This window comes from Rhipicephalus sanguineus, chromosome 3 (genome assembly GCF_013339695.2).
Source record: "Rhipicephalus sanguineus isolate Rsan-2018 chromosome 3, BIME_Rsan_1.4, whole genome shotgun sequence".
Lineage (NCBI taxonomy): Eukaryota > Metazoa > Arthropoda > Arachnida > Ixodida > Ixodidae > Rhipicephalus > Rhipicephalus sanguineus.
In genome coordinates this window covers 53,427,057-53,445,468 of record NC_051178.1, presented here as the reverse complement: position 1 = coordinate 53,445,468, position 18,412 = coordinate 53,427,057, and positions in this window count along the sequence as shown.

Here is an 18,412-nt window from a genome sequence, read left to right as displayed (position 1 = left end):
GTTTGATTACGAGCGATTAATTGTAGCCGGGCTCTCTCACGTCATCGGCATTATTGCCAAAATGTCCGGCTCGTGGCGCTCATCGTGTGATACATTTAGCTTAATTTCTTTGTAAGTAGGGCACTACTGTTGATAATATTGCCGTTTTAGACATTGTCACACAATGAACTTTCATTCTGGCATAAATTGTTATTTGCCTTTAGTGTCCCTTTAAAGAGCGACGACCCAACTCGCTGGCTAGCATATTCTTGGAGTCTTGGACTTAGTTCAATGTGCATAGATAAATGAAATAGATAAGTAATAAACGGAAAACTTAAAATATAGCTGAGGTGTTTGGCAGGTATTCATGTTAAGAAGACAGGACGTGGAAACACTGACGTAAGAGAAGAGAGTGAACAGCTCTCACGTAGGCCACTACTCGCACTTGATTTATAAGCATCGCTTCTTGCGTGAAAATGCGCAGATAAATATTTGTGTCTACCTTCTTTTCCGCCACTGTGTGATTTTTCAGTTGTTAGCGGCGTTTATGGTGTCTTGACTACTCTCCTATGTCGGTGTTTGCACGCCCTGTTTTTATAAAGGGCCCCTAAACAGCCTCTGAAAATACAAAAAAGAACGAACTCGTTATTCACTCTTGGCGTTTATTCTCTTTTGGTGCACATCCTGACGCCAGAACGGTGATTCACGTGACATCATCAGGGTACATACTCTCAACTGGTCGATATGCGAGAAATAACAGTTGCTAATTGTCTCCTACACTGCTTTTCCATGCAGTCGTCAACCCGTTCTTTCTTGTCTCGCATGAGTATCGTGCGCGATTAACTGATTTCGTTTTTATTTGTCCGCTTGCTACTGCGCATGCAGACATAACAGACTGTAGCCGACAAGCGCGAAGTCCTGATAGGTTCAAAGCTTAGTGCTGACATTGTACGCGTGCTTTATGAAGAAATAAGTGGCGAGGAGACGTTCCCTGTAAGAAGGGTACTGAAGTCGAGAACGAAACCAATGGAAAAGGGGCCGGAATAAACGATTCTTCCAACGAATGAACTCCTTACAGCAGAGACGATGCAGCTTTCCAGGAAAAAGGCGAGCGCGCTTCGATGGTTCTTGTATATTTTTTTTATTACGATAGCAGTTATATGGACAATCAGGACAGGTTTTCAACTTCGCCGTCATGTTCCCTATAAATTCCAAATCGATAACATCCCTCCGCGCATCGTATTTTCTACCTGCGAGCACTGGCAAGGAACATGGCTAACGCAGAGATGAAACAAGCTGGCCATCTCCGTCACACGGAATAACATCAACCAACGTGCAAGGCCCGACATAAAATTTTTCCGACGTTGTATGGGCGCGATTGTCCGTAGTGTCGCGACTCGCCGCCAACCCTTTGCCATATCTCACGGGGTTGCAGTAAAAGGCCAAATAACCTCAACTGCCTACAGCATAAGCACAACATAGAAAACTCTTTGGAGCAATGGGAGGCACTCCTCGCTAGCTCGGACCCGGAGGTGCAACTAGCGCTTCTGGACCATGTCCGGCTGGCGGCACAAGCCGGTGGAGGCTTGGACATAAGGCCCCACCCATCTAGCTCCTGACCCCTTCCCTTTCCCTCAATAAAAGATATTCTGCCATCGATTGCTCCTCAAGCTGAAGGAAACGCCTCGCCCGTTATTTGCTGGATGAAGGAACAGGAAGCGATGTCTGGGAGTCTGACTGCGTAGCCCGAGCTCCGACTGTGAACTTTGAATATAAGGGCGCGGTCGAGAGCGCTGGCACGCGCGCTATTTCGGCAGACATCCCCAGCGAACGGCTCGTATACCTTCTACGCCCTGTGAGCGCTGTCATTTCACTGCTTCGCGCTCGGACCACTGATACGACAAACTGACCGAAAACCGCTTCTCTCCCGGGAACGGCCGTACTGACATACACCAGCGTTTGGTAGAGTTACACGAGATCGGATCAAAAAGAGTTAGCTGCTATCCCTCGTTCACGTAACATTACGACATGTTCTTATCGCATTCGCTGCTTCGCCCTTTTGGTGAAACCGATTTTATTTTCAAAACTGAAGAGACAACTTTCCCTACCGACTCTAGAACCTGCCCCCCCACCCCTCTCCGCGCCGCGCCGCCGCCGATCTGATGAACCCTGCGCCGTTCGCGGGCCGCTGCCGATGATATGTATTGGGACCGGCACACAGGTCTAATTTATAGACACCATTTCCTTCAGCGTGCTTTTAGATGCGAAGTATCTTAAGGCGGAGCTCAATCCGGTGGTGGTGGTGGTGGTGGTGGTGTGCGGCGTGACCACCCTTACTGCGCATGCGCATACCCTCTCCACACACCTTCTCTCCACTCACCCTCTCCCCATCCCCTCTCCACTTTCCCTCTCTCCTTCCCCTTTCCACTTTCCCTCTCCACTTTCCCTCTCCGCTTTCATCTCCCCTTCCTCTCTCCACTTTCCCTCTCCCCTCCCCCTCTCCCATACTCCTCTCCCCTCCCCCTTTCCACTCTTCCACTGAAACGCGGGCTAGACATGCCGAAATTCTCTCCTGCGCAACGCCGCGATGAGCTCGAGCGCATGCGCGTCCCCTCCCATTCTCCCTCCTCTCCTACGCTGCCCCCCCCTCTCGCCCGCCTGTCGAACGCGTTCCCCGCTCGCCCTGTGAGAATTAACGGCCGGGCTAGATGGAAGATACGACGCGCGTAGCGTCCCTCTTCGCGTTCCACGACGCGAGGTCGGTAGCATGCCCAACGAACGCCAACGAAACGCGATCGTGCAAGTGCTCCGGCTTCGCATCGCCTCATGGTCCCCTTTAGCGGGAGATGGTGTAATTTCTTGTTCACCAGCGAGAGGGGGCGAATGGCGCGAGAGGCGCGCTTTAAAGGTCGTCGCCCTGCTCGTTGCAATGCGCGCGCGCCTCATGTTTTGCAAGGTGCACTTTACCCTACAGGGCGTACGAAGTTAGAGAGCGTAGGAAGGTGACTTCGCTCGCATCAGCGGCCGCGTTTGCGAAAGGAGCGCGCTGTTCAAACACAAAGAAATAACTGTGACAGTTACTTCGTGCTCGTCCTTAGTATACCTGTGTGTTCGTTTCGTGCATCCTTCATTATGTTTGAGCAGCGTGCTTTGAGTGTCGAGTTGTGACACTTGATCTTTCGCAATCGTCTTGTGTGTGTTGTTTTCGTGCGTCATTTGCGCTTAAACGGACCGACAACTGGGCAGAACGTGGACTAGATCCTGGTATAAATGAAAAGTCAGTAAAATATAGTGACAGATTCGAGCATCCTTTCAGCGTTGTGAGTAGTATTTATATTTTTAAATGGTGTGTAAAGTAACAAAAACCGGTATGTCGCGCAGCCTAGCGGAAGAGCCTTGAAGCTTGATTATGAAGTTGATCACATTGCTGTACGTAGTCTGATGCTGTCATGCGTGTCATAAGTAGTCCTCAAAGTTAGAGTATGTATATTATTATTCAGCGCCACTCAATTCTGTGCTGCTTACGAGGTTAAAATGAGCTGCAGTGTGAGAAGCGGCGCTGCCTTCGCGGCTGCCAGTGGCCATGACGAGCCGCGGCACATGCGCACGGAGTGCAGGCATGCGCAGTAACTCGCCGCGCTCGAACACGAACCGCTCTCGCGCTCACTCTCTGCAGCATATGCTGTCTCGTGTGAATATGGCTTCATGTTCGCCGCAGATGGAAAAATTCTCATTACAAATGTTTCGCAGCGTTTTCCACGTTGCCATTCCGCGATTAGGCACTCTGACTGGTGAGCTTTCCGTCGCGCTGAAGAAAATAGGTACTATGAAAAATGGTTGTCGGTCTCTTTAAGCGATGCGCTGGAAATTTCGAGCTGCTTTCCGTTCTTCGCGTTACATTCCAATTTGTGGCTATCGCATTCATTGCTTCGCTGTTGCGGCGAATGTGTGACTTTTTTCAACAATTTGAACACGATAGCTTAAAGAAATAACAATTCTGTATGTTTTCCTTTTCTTATTTTGTGAACTTGATGTAGCGGCCCGTCGTACAGACGTCATGCAGACGTGATCCACTGCTCTGACGAGTGGGACTCCATGCTGTCTGTTAAGTTGCCAACGTAAACAGTCTACGATGATGTCCACAACTGTAGCGAAGCCTATGCCTAAACATTCCCTCGTTCCTTCGATGGCCAGAATAATAGCCGATCAATATCCTAGCACCCAGTGAGTTTCGTTGACCTTGGCACTATCCGTGTTGCGCTAACACAAAACAGATAGTCTGTCTTTTGCATTCCATACATCCCCTGCCCGACAGCGCACTTATGCTTCACAATGCAACGAGGATGTCGTTGTGTTATTTTTGATAGCTATGAAATACTGCTCTTTTTAGGCATGAGAGATAAGGAAGATATACCTGACGGTGCATAAATCACAAAAGCCTTCCATTTGATTTTCAGGGCCCGCATTCACAAAAACGTCTTACGCAAAACATGCTCCTCAGAGAATATTTCAGCCAACCACGATGTGGGACATATCATTAGCGAAGCCGGCAGGCCACTGGGAAAACGGACTTATGCAAAGGAAGTTTCGTGAATTCAGTCCCTGGTTATTTGATTCTTTAATTGCTCGAGTCCCACAGCAGCAATAACAAGCGCGGAAATTGGCGAAAACGGCCCTAACACGTGAGCAAGTTAGTTGCGTAACTTGGAGACTCCCTATAGATGGCTTGCACTGACGTCACTGAAAGCGCCGGGTTGGAGCACCAGCATGTGGGGACGCGACGTTTCCGATGCCACATTCGGGTATCCAAACATCACACGCAGGTTATTTCATTATTCACGCACAGCAACGTTCCTGCCGCGTCGTTTTCACATAGATGCAAATTGTTTGTCACCAAAGCAGCCATCCTGGAGTCCCAGTTCCCTTCAGAAGCTGCCTCCATGACGTCACGTGCAAGCCATCTACACCAGACAAAAGCAAACCTGCCTGTCTAGTCAGCAATGTCAGTGCACGCTAAACAAACTGTAGTACACGTCCGTTGCTACCGCATGAGTACGGTCTGATATGCGTTGCTTTTATGTGTAGTCTCTAATCGTCTTCAATCACAAGACACTCCTCTCTCCCTCTGTCCTTGGATATATGCCTCTCAAACCGTGATAGAAACGCGTTAATTTTGTATGGGAGGTCTATTCTAGATTATGCTTGTGTGATTTGGCATCGTCATCAGCCGCACCTTATTGATAGGCTAGAAAAAGGGCAAACTGAAGTCGCATATAATAACTATACATTACTTTCAAGTATTTCCGAAATAAAGAGAGCATTGGGATAGGAGCCATTAACAATAAGGCAAAAACTGCGGCTTAACTTTCTTAATAGTATGTTTACAATAATCCCATTAATCCCCATGAATACCTATTTAGAAGTGACGTAAATCTTGCTACGACGAGATAATTTACGAAAAATCTTTAAATACGCGTCCAAAACGCACACTTTTGGTAGTTAATTTTTCGCAAGCACACTACAGAAACGGAACCGACTTCCTGGCGACATCGTAAACATAACCAATAATCAACTCTTCTTTCTACTGCGATGACGTCAACACCATTAAGGTCGACATGAATTGAATTATCATCCAGAAGTGACTCTTTTCAAGAACGCATGTTTGTGGTAATATTTGCATATACTGCATAATTCCGCATAATTTGCAGATTTTTGTTCTTTATGCACAAGAACATGTATCTTGTAAACAGCCTATTACTTATTGTCGACGACCAACCCTTCCCCCGTTTCCCTCTACGCTGCGCGTTGGGGTGATGTAGGTAAAGCGTTAATGAATAAAAAAAAACATGGCTGATCCCTCTTTTATAGGAATCGGTATAACACGAAAGTGAAACGTGTCAATTCACAGACGTAGTTGAGCGTTTGTTGTGCATTCTTTCGCCCCAAGCGCGGAGGAATGAATGCTACAGCATCAAATTGTAATGTTACGCGAAGAACGGCAAGCCGCTCGAAACTTGCAATGCGCTGCTCAAGCAGAAAGGACGCGCGGAACGAACATACACAGGATGAGCGCGAACTGTCACAGTTGTAACTTATTTTTGTGTGAGCAGCGCGCTCCTTTCGCAAAAGCGGCCGCTGCAGTGAGCGAGGTGACCTTCGTGCTCTCAACGGAAACTTGCAGGCAAAGCGCAAGACGTACAAACCACCGAGATCACGAGATAAGCGCCCGCACGAGCGACCACGCCCTGTCGAGGCGCGCGCTAATCCGCGTGGAGGACGACTTTTAAAGCGCGCTCTACTAGAGTCACTGTATATGCTACCTTTAGGTAGCAGAGTAGCGCATAGGTCCGGCAAGCAACCACGGCTATGCGGTGAAGTCGCACTCCATTTTTGCAGGCGACATGCCTACCGCGTCGCCGATAAACATGTCTGGCGTGTCGAAGGGCGGCGATAAACATTGGCTGTCGATAACTAGTGTTAATTGAGTGAGCTGCGCGGCGGCGTCGAGAAATACAAAAATTGGCCCGAGCGTCAGCTTCTCCGCAATGCATGGTTGCTAGCGGCGTTGGAAAACAGATGCGCAACTCTGCTACCTAAAGGTAGCATATACAGTAACTCTACGCTCGACGAGCCCTTCGCGCCATCTCGCTAGTGATAACGAAAACACGCTGTACCGCCGATCTTTGAGTACCGCCACCGGCAAATGGTGTACATAAACAGCTCGCCGTTAGCACAGCAGAGAACATGCTGTCTGTGGCGGAGTCGTTTCGCGCTGCGCGCTGGCGATCGAGAGGTCGTAAGTTCGATTCCCGGTGACTGACCTTTTTCTTATAGTTGTTTTTTTCTTTGCCATATGTTAGTCTTTAAATGTTACAACGTAATATCCGTGACGGAAATGCGTCAGTGGAGCCGTGTTGGACCCCGGCATAAAACACTTTCGTGTTAAAATATCAGGGACGGCGAAAATCCAAAATATGTCTAAACCTAGCAGAATCAAGTACTTAAACGCAGAAGTGCTTGATACGCCAGTAACGTCAAAAAACATGGGTAGACATAACCCTGGGCATTAAAAATGACTTGAAAGGTCCAACTTAATAAAAGTACGGCGCGTAATCGGCGCCCCTTGTTTAGACGACGAGAGAGTGGCCATCTGCACTGCGCCATTGGCGCTGTTTCCCGTGCTGTTCATACAAGTGAGCTCTCCATTACATGGGAATGTGAAGCTACGTGCGCGGCGACGTTACTTACATGTGGGCAAGTGCGCAAGAGCGCCAGTGTCGTCTCGTAACTCATAATAAGGCAGCCTTCTGGTTCGCTCGTCAAGTTGCCCACCAGTTTTCTCAGCTGGCTCCGCTCCACTAGCGGCGCTGAAGGGTCCCTCCAAGGCTCGTCCAACTCCAGGTAGTGCTCGCAGAGATCGTGCAGCAAAGCCAGAACCTTGACGTTGGGGAACATTCGAACGAGATTGTACACCTTGTCCCTGTTGTGCACGATGCCTATCTCCTGGGTATCCCGCAGCAGTTTCGTGGTGGCTTTGGCGTAGCGGACGGAGGAGCCGAAGGACGCGCAACCGCAGAACAGGGCCTTAGAGATCCTTGCCTTCCGCGACAACGTGCTCTTCACTGCCGAAACCAGAGATTGTTGGTTCCCGATGAGGAGGAGACCGTCATCGTCGGCGAGCACGACTCCTTGTGGAAGGGCAACACCCCGTGGCCACGGAAGTTCCAGTTTGAGGACGATGTGATCTTCGGCGAGAGTTAGAACGTGGGGATCTCCGAACTCTCTTACCAGCTCCATGGTGCGGCGCATGCAGTCAACAGTGCCTGGAAATCACAAGTTGATGAGCGGTGCAGTCGGTCACACTGGAGACACTTTTTAGACTGTACGCTATGTCCGCAGGGGGATTGCAGAGAGCACATTAAAATAGAGTGTACTTTTTTAGGCACTGCATATTTTGTATAAAGCTCCTACGAAAAATAGGCACCTGTCGTCTTCGCACACGAACTGTCCTTCGAGACGCAAATACTTCGCGGCAGCTAAAGCTGAAATGAAATGACTTTGAGCAAAAGCTCCACAAAGTTCTCATTGTCAGCTTGCGGACAGTTGTCTTCACGACAAAGTTATAGGCCGTCACACCTTGTGGCGCATTCATTGGTTAAAAATAACAAAATTTTCGCATAATTTACGATATTCACCATCGAATTTCAACGGCGATATCGAAGCTACGCCTTGGGAATAAAGGAAACGCTGCGTCTGAGTTCGTGTTGCTGTTCCGGCAAACCAGAACTACCCGCGACGAGGAAGTGACGAAATTTGAATCTAGGAGAGTAGAAGCAGAATATGGTCAGGAAAAGCGGCAAGTTGTCTGAAGTACACAAACGCGGCACTTACTACCCACTAGCATGTCGTTATCACGATTCCCTAAGGATCCAGCCCGCGTATTCGTGCTGCACAGTGCACAGTCAATATTTATTGATTTCGGAAGCGATAAATGAGCGCAAAGCACTCATTCGCTGTAGCTGATCCTTACTTTCATGCTGCAGAGTGAAAGAATTGATAAAAACTGCTGTTTTGTTGCGCAAGTGAGCTCACGATCCGCTTGTGCAAGTGAGGTCATCTGCCGCTTTCCACGACAAGGCGCTGCCGCAACGTGCCTTCGAGGTTCATCCCTGCTTCGTTACGGCAAAGTATACGATCAGAGGGTTTTACTCAAGTAGCGCCCCTATACCAACCCCTCGTTGTTTTGCACGAACCCCGCCGCGGTAACCTATGGTTACGGTGCTCGACTGCTGACTCGAAAGTTGCAGGATCGAATCCCGACTGCGGTGGCCGCATTTCGACGGAGGCAAAATGCTAGACACCCATGTGAAAAGAAAGAAAGAGAAAAGCAGAGAAGGCACAGCTGCTTGGGTCGGGAACAAGAGCTCCGTTTCGTCCCTGCTTCCGCACCGGCTACCCCTGCTCGCCGTTCCGGCTGGCAAGAGATCACGCGCGAGAGCAGAAGACGAAGACAGGTATATTGCCCCTCTAGGTGGCCGTTCTCAGCCTGCTAACTCTCCATTTCTTTGTGACCTTGCAAGTCTGTGTGTACATTTAAAATAAATAATGAAAGGAGAAAAAAAGAAGATCATGAGGACGCTTATGGATGCAAATCCAGGCGTTGCTTAGGAGCTGCACTGCTGCAGTCGAGAGTTCTCTTTCACTTTCGTTCGATTTCTACGCTAGCAGGCAGAATCAATTAGCGCTTCTGAGTCAAGTTAGGCGAGCGGTGCAAGCCAATGGGACCATGGACTTGGGGCCGCAACGAACATGCTCATGAGTACCCCATTTTCTACCCCTTCCCTCAAAATAAAGTTTTGTTCTTCTTCTTATGGGCAGTTGCTTCCGAACGGTGTTCATACAGCTGTTGTAGGAGCCATGCACGCAGACGTACGAAAAAGTACCCGACTTCTGCGACGTTTTTACGTCTTTCGGCGTGGAGCCATGCTTTCTCTGGTAAATAATTTCTTTGTAAAGCATCACGCCAAAATTTCGCTAATGATACGGGAAACAGTAATTGAAAAAGCTTCCAAGTTTACGTATGAGTTCGCTCGCCCAGCAAACATAAACTGTCCACCAAAATCTAGAAGTGTGAGAGGCAACGCACAAGGCATAAGATTGCCTTCAAATTAATTACATCGACTGGTATAGAAACCCGTTAAGTAGCCTAGAAAGTAACGAATCTCCAAGGCTCACTCATAGAAGAAGCTCAGCATCACTGAGCATTACCTGGAATCGTCCACTTCTACGCTATCTCGGCCTAGCACGAACACTTTCCAAGTGCAGGTGAGAAGGTTAGTAAGACGCTAAAGAGAATAGGAGCAGTTTTCCGAGTCATGCATTGACCAGTCTTTGATGTATCGTGGCAACTTTTATCAAAAGACGAAGCACTAGAGTCGGTGTATGATGGGCGAAACTGTTGTAATGTATCCTACAATAAATATTCACACCCTGCCAGTTTTAGTTCTTTCTGATCTGCGAGCACATTATTTGACTGAAATTGCATACCGACAACTTTGCTGTTGCAATAGCGGATAGTCCACATTACACAATAGCCATCTTAGTACTATACGTAACTAACAGTAAAGCAACATTAGCAAGCACTTCTACAGTAATTGCCAGCACTTGACCAATCCTATCCAACATTAAAAAGTGCGAACCAGCGCTGATAGCATATGCAAGTAAATATCAGACACCAGCGCACTCCATCCACAAATCACGGGAATGGTGCGTGGGTATATGGGAGGGAGATGGGAGATTGTTTACTGCCATGCTCTCGTATATATAGGAAGTAACGATTGCTTACCCTTTGTGTAGCCAGTCTTGGGCGGGCCACTGACAGCTTAGTGACAACACCATACAAGCGAAAGGCGGCAACCAGTCCGTATATCTGTGGAACTCTACAGGGTAGTCCTGTTGACGATGGTAAACAGTGGCGCCACCAAAGGCAACGGTCCAGATAAGTAGCCCCTGAAAATATTAAACAAAGCCTGCAAGAAACGACGCTTTGGAGGCCGCAGAATCTACCGCATCGGCGTTTCGAACGAAGTAGTTAGGTGGTTGAGCTGTGGCGGTACGGCTGAACCCACTACGGGGGATCGCCTGAAGGAAGAACGCAGCTGGGTGGCCTTCCTTGTTTCTCTTTATTTTTTGTCTTCCTTTCTTCGCTTTCTCTCTGTTTCTTGAATATCTTTTTTTTGTATTTGCTTCTTTCTATTTCTTTCTTTCTCAGACTATTTCTTTCTCTTTCTCGCTCCTTCTATATTTGCTTCTTTCCTTTCCTTCTCTCTCTATTTATCGCTTCACCTTCATTCTATGTCTCTCTCTCTCTTTCTATGTATTTCTCTCTGTTTCTATCTTTTATGTGTTCATTCCATTTATTTCTCTGTATTTGTCCCTTCGCTATACGTTCTATCCCAATTATCCATCTCTTTCAGTATCTTTCTGTCTGTGGTTTTGTCGTTTTATCTTTTTCTTTCTCTCCGTGTCCATGTTCGCCTCTCTTTTTATCTTTTTTATTCCCTTTATTTCTCTCTATTCTTCTCTTTGTCATTTTTTTCTATCGCTTTCTTTCTCTATCTCTCTCTCTTTCTCTCATTTTCACGTGTTCGTTTGACGCTCGCACCAGCTGTTCGCCGTAGTGGGGCTTGCCCAATTCCTGTATCGCATACTAGTAATGCAGAACTATTGGTAAACTGACTATCTTTAGTATCGATAGTTTTTTTTTTTGAAACTATCGATACTGTGGAATAACTATCGCAGTGATGCTACCGAGGACTTCTGATTTGGAGCAATTTTTGGAGCAGCAAAATTTTCGTTTTGGAGCACTTTGGAGCAGCAAAATTTTCATCTTGGAGCACTTTGGAGCAGATAATTTTGCATCTGGGAGCACTCTGGAGCAGCGAATTGTACATCTTGGAGTGCACTACAGAAGCATATTGCAATAACATTCAAGCACCGGAATATTACTATGGGGCTCTTATGAAGGCTAGAAATATTTCGATTCATTGCAAATCTCACGGAAAAAATCATCTCAGGAGAACTCCATACTTCCCTCGCTAATGAAAAAATAAGTGCTCATGCAGTTGAGTGTTCTGAATGAACCTCTTCGGCGATTATTTTCGACACTAGCAAATAAACAGAATACCAGATCAATAAAATTGCATTTTATGAAATAACACTCTAAATACATCTATGTGGTTAACAGCAGACATTGTAGACAAACGCCGTAATGTACAGCAGTGCCTCAATGCCAAAGAGCCACACTGTCCCTAATGCATTCCCCTAAGAAAACTCCAAGGCGAAACCAGGTTCTTCTCGATCGACGGGTTGATCCTCCCCCTCCTTCTCTGCAAGCTATCTGCACCTCACCTGGTTTTGCGCTAGCTCCAATGATCGGCGCACCGATTACGGAAGCAGTGTAAAGTGACGATGTCGTGATGGCGTCATCACGCGACATCACGATATATGACGCCATGATGACATCACAAGTTTTGACGATCTATGACGCGATGATGACGCCATCACATAATTATTTTTTGCATCAATCGATTGACGCCGCCGACGGTCAATTTTCGTGTTTGATAACGCATCTGATGCTTTCGCATTAATATTGCGTATTGAACGTTAACAACCTGGCCTCACATACCAAACTGTCCCTCCACCATGTCACCTCCTTGCCATGCGCAAAACAGCTTCGCTTATCATCCACTTCACAGAATGAAATGGCTCCTCAACTTTTTTTAAAATGTTTATTGTGATAACAATTATATGGACGCTCTCCGCGGATTTTTGCCGTCGCCATTGCCGTAATTTTCTGTATAAAGACCAAATTAATAACATCACCACGCGCATTCTAGCCGCGGGTAAAAGCTCGCGAGCGCTGGCGACGAACGCGGCTGATGTAGAGCACTGCACGGGCTCGGGCCTACCCGAAAACCCGGGCCCGGCCCGGCCCGTGGGCCTTGCCGGGCCGGGTAAAGTAGTTTTCACGGCGGGCTCGGGCCGGGCTCGGGCCTGAAGCTCCGGGCTTAGGGCCGGGCCCGGGTTTGAGGTGGCGGGCTCGGGTCGGGCCGGGCTTGGACTTTGCTCTGTTCTTAAAGGGTCACTAAAGTGAAACACTGAATCGGTTTAGACCGATAAAGTGTACTCTGAGAACCCGAACGTCATTAATTTCACTATCAATGAGTTTATTAATAAGGGAGAAAATCAAGGTCAAAGTTCCATTTTGAAATTTCGCGCTGAAATCTCCGCACGTGACGCCACGGATTTCAAACTGTATTCGTCGTATTCTGGGGACATTGGCTCAACGAAATTTCCAGAAACTTGGTATGTTTTAAGTCTATGACCCCATCAGAGGTCAATTTACTTCATTTTTACCCACTATAAACTACGTAGGGCTCAGTAGATGCCATCAGAATCTATGACGTCACGGCGTTTGCTGCGTTTCAAGGTGGCGTCGTTACCTGCATTTTCCTGCGTGTTTTCTCACTTACCAAGAGTCTTGTCGCGGCGAGCGTGGTGTCTTTGGAATGGTAAAACAGTAATTTACTGATAATAGAAAAATCGTTTTTCTCTTTAATGTGCCTTGTTCCGCATACGCTGTGCATACATATATGTCCCACATTTTATCTCGAAAAAACGGTTTTTTTATGTGGGGTAAGCTGTTTGAAGAAGTTTTATGAGGGATAAGTACTGAACTTCTTTTGCTTCTTGCATATGAGCTACTTGATTTATCTGAAACGGGCGAGCTCAAAGTAAAAAGACCAGGCGCTTATATCTAACATCTCGCTAATCCGTGCTTTATTTCCTCTCGTTATTATTTTATATCCCAAGTGTTACTCTGTAATCGCAGAAATAAATGTAATATAATAAAATTATACAATAAAGTCTTGCAACCAACCAATCAACCTATGAGATGTCATCGCAAAAGCGATCACAGAGCTCCAAAGCGGGCAAACGTTGTTGAAGGTTAGAGCCCCCCTCTAAAACGAAAGGATTGCACGGAGTCTTGATACATAGAATCCCTATAAAGGCACATTCTTTTTCTGTGACTCTATGACGGCTCCCAGTGGTCATGTGGCGCGAGATTGACATGAACAGCCTGCTTTGTGTGCCCACATTGTTAACGTCTCAGCTTTCGTCTTGTTCCGCCATATCAGCGGTCTGAAACTCACCTCAGCTAACAGGCCGCATTCACGAAAATTTGCACCCACAAAGGCTAGGGCAATGACGAAGGTAGGAGTGTGGGAGGGGGGAACAGATTTTAAAACTACCGTCATTTCACAGCAGACCTTTCCCATATTTCATATACAGGATCAATATCTGAAGGGGATTTGGCGGCAGGATTCCAACAACATATCGATACCCACTGTTGCAAAATAGTGCGGAACAGAGCAACTTGGAGCGCGCCAAACTCTATCGAAGAAGAGGAAACCGAGGGGCATCGAGGGCGCGTGCACATGGCCGGCGCAGCTGTTTAAACGGACGTCTCTCTTTCACGTCTGCGCAACCAGTCATTTCGTATCACCCATAATGACTAAAACCGGGACGCCGATTCTGAAATATAGCTTTTCCTTCACGGTTACATATCAACACACGGTGACCGCAGGGGGTGCCTCACGAAAAATATGCTTTCGGTCTGTCATGCCTGTGTATCTCAAGAACATACTTATAAAAAAAGAAGAATGGGATGAAGATAGTCATGTGCGGGCGGTGGGCCGCTAGCGAGAGGTCCGCGAGCCGCGTCTTTGAGGCCCTATATAGTGCGCTATATAGTGCGAGAGTTAATGATAGTGCCGCAACAGTGTTGGAATGTGCAGGAATAGAATAGGTCCATTAATCAAGGCATGGGGTGAAGTATATTCGCTTGACGAAATATCTGGCTTGAAAAAGGACAATGACAGATTCCGTGCCGGGTGATGTCCCCTTACCTCGAACCATATGCATCCAATGAGTAAGCTTCGAGAAGCTTAGTCGCGCCTTTACTACCAAACTCGAACAAACCCCGAAAATATATCGAAATCGATTCGTCCATCTCCTGCCAGTCCTAACCGCGTAGTCCAATGGCCACCTTCTACCGGTAAAACATCGCTGGGAAGGCATAAACCATTATAATGTGGAAAAAACGAGCACGGTGCAAACCGTGCATAAGATACACTGCTGAAAACTGCAACGAGAAGCCCCCAAAGAGGAGTTTTATAGATGACATTGAAGAGTGGCAAGACGTTCGGGAACGAGAGAAGTGAAGGGATGAGCTGTACAGCTATGGCCATTCTGCAGAGACATCGTAGATTTTCTCCAGTGGTGGAAGTTAAGAACAACGACCGCCGACGCCTTCGCAATTGGCAAGGCAGATGTGGTGCGCCCGTGCGGCCAGCGCGAGCAGTGCAAGAACATTTAAGGCCGAACCATATAGAGCGTTTTTGCCGACGTTTTCCCGGCGTTTCGTACGCCGGCGTCCCTCGACGTCGACGCTACCGCTGACGGCGGCCGAAACGTCCACCTCTGGACGGCCCAGACATTAGCGCGGCAGATATGTGATGCAAGAGCGCATGGCGTGCTTAAAGCAGGAATCTCTTGATACTTTGATTTTTCGCACAGTAACATGTGATGAAGTAAACTATAAACTATGCCATAAAAAACTTATAGACTGTATATACTAGCAGTGGTGTGGAATATGAAAATAATGCTATGACAAATAGTTTTGACCCTTTCGGCTGATTATACGCATACACGTGGTGCACGCGGTTTCATACCTTTACCTAGATTAGTGTATTTACAACAACGGTCACAAATTTGGTTTTTAAATGCGAAGCATTTCTTAGCGAACTTCTGCGACTTTGAGCGTATCTATCTATCTATCTATCTATCTATCTATCTATCTATCTATCTATCTATCTATCTATCTATCTATCTATCTATCTATCTATCTATCTATCTATCTATCTGTCTGTCTGTCTGTCTGTCTGTCTGTCTGTCTGTCTGTCTGTCTGTCTGTCTGTCTGTCTGTCTGTCTGTCTGTCTATCTATCTATCTATCTATCTATCTATCTATCTATCTATCTATCTATCTATCTATCTATCTATCTATCTAGCCGCCTACGACATGTGCTCTCCTGGCCGTTTCGTTAATCGGATGTATACCAAAATTGGTGTGTCATAACATGGCCTTATTACGAAAATAAATGACAGGTCATATCATGGAAATCATGACACGCATGTCATGAAAATTATGATTTACATTCCACGGCTTTTGGGCTCTTGCGGCCGTTCCGTCAATTTCATATATACCATAATTGGTACGGCGTGACAGGAGTTCATTACGAACATAATGACAGGTCTTAACATGCAAATCATGACACGCATGTCATGTGCAGCATCATTTACATGGCAAGGTCTCGGGGCGCTCGCGGCCGTTTAAATGAAGGGATATATACGAAAACTGGTATGACGAGATATTTCTGTATGACGAACATAACTGGCACGTGGCAACATGAAAATCATGGTATGCATGTCATGTACGACATGATTTACATGCCACGCTCATGGCGCACTCACGGCCGTTTCGCCAGATTGATATACACCAAAATTGGTATTGTGCGATGTGACTGTATGAAGAACATGAATAACAGGTGGTAGCATGAAAACCATGACATCCATGAAATGTCTATCATGATTTGCATGCCACGCTCATGGTGCATTCGCGGCCGTTTCGCTTGCATGACATACACCAAAATTGGTATTGCGCGACTCGACTGTATGACGAACGTAAGTGAGAGGTGGTAACATGAAAACCATCACATGCAAGTCATGTACGACCTGATTTACACGCCACGCTCATGGTGTGCTACCGGCCGTTTCAGTGGATTGATATACACCAAAATTGGCATTGCGCGATGTGACTGTATGAAGAACATGAATAACAGTGGGTAAGATGAAAACCATGACATGGCCAACATGCATGTCATGTATGTCATGATTTACATGCCACGCTCATGATGCATTCGCGGCCGCTTCGCTAGCTTGATGTACACCAAAATTGGTATTGCGCGAAGCGACTGTATGACGAATATAAATGAGATGTGGTAACATGAAAACCATGACATGCATGACATGCACAACATGATCTACATGCCATGCTCATGACGCACTCGTGGCCGTTTCGCTTGCTTGATATGCACCAAAACTGGTATTGCGCGACGCGACTGCATGACGAACGTAAATGAGAGGTGGTAACATGGAAATCATGACATGCAGGTCATGTACGAAATGATTTACAAGCCACACTCAGGATACATTCGCGGCCGTTTTCCTAGCTTGATATATACCAAAATTGGTATTGCACGACGCGACTGTATGACGAACATGAATAACAGGTGGTAACATGAAAACCATGACATGATGTCATGTATGTCATGATTTACATGCCGCGCTCATGGTGCATTCGCGGCCGTTTCGCTAGCTTGATATACACCAAAATTGGTACTGCGCGATGTGACTGTATGATGAACGACAGGTGGTAACATGAAAAACCATGATATGCATGTCATGTATGGCATGATTTACATGCTCTACTCATGGTGCATTCGCGGCCGTTTCGCTCGTTTGATATACACCAAAATTGGTATTGCACGATGTGACTGTATGACGAACATAAATGAGAGGTCTTAACATGCGAATCATGTTATGCATGTCATGTACGGTATGATTTACATTCCACTATCATGTTGCGCTTCCGGCCGTTTTGTTAACTGGATATATACCAAAATTGGTATGGCATGACACGAGTGCGTGATGAACATAAACGACAGGTCATGCATTGTATATACCAGAATATGCGTTTCATTGGCATGGTGTATACTAGATTGTGCATGCCTGCGTGCATGGCAAACATGCGATATATGGTGGACTAGATGCCACGGCATGAATGATTTCATTTGGCTTAAAGACAAACAATGCGATGTATGCAGCTCTTTGCTGGCTGCTTCGCATTATATACATCGATTCCCACAGTGCGTGGGATCTGCCGTATTTTTTTTTCCCTCTGTTTCTGTTGCTGTGGCAAGGTGCTACAATGGTGAAGACAGGTGCTACATATCGAGAAGGGTGCACGATTGGCTTTGTGGTTAGAGCATGCTATATATTTCAATAGGCAATAAAAACAATGTGAAGTGAGCGTTTTGTTCTCTGGCGGGGCTCCGTGTTACGCGGCGGCGATGTCATCACGCTGTCGAAATGGGAGGCTGCTATTACCACCTCCGCGCTAGAAGAACAGCTATATGGGCAACCCAACGGGCCCGCGACGCAGCAGAGACACTTGGTCTTTCCGTTCCGATGTCGGAGCGGTCCGCAACGTGCTAGAGCGCGTTCCCATGGACCATAATAAAGTTTATCCATCCATCATTCCATCCTTTGTTGTTATTGCGCTCCCTATCGAAACTGAACTCGTGCTGCAAATCAATTTTCTTGCTCAATGTCTGCTACAAAACGCCCGTCATGATCCCCAGTGTATTTGCAGAAAAGAATGGGTACAGTATACCACTGCCGAACAAACGTTCATTGTATCCAGTACGTCCGCTCAACTGTTTGCACCGTGAGCCCCTTTTTACAAGAAATTACCGTAACTATGTTAAAGTATAATTGTTAGCGAAACATGCGCCAACAAAGCGTAGATATTTGCCACTTAAAACACCTTGATGTCGATTCCATGTTCGGGCAACACCACCTAGATTACTGGGTCGGGCCTCAGTCGGGCCTGACCTGTGGTCGGGCCGGGCCGGGCCGGGTAGGCTAAATTTTTTCTCGGGTTCGGGCCGGGCCCGGGTCTCATTTTGAGTCACCGGGCCGGGTTCGGGCGGGTAAATTTGAACGAGTTCCGGGCCCGGGCCGGGCCC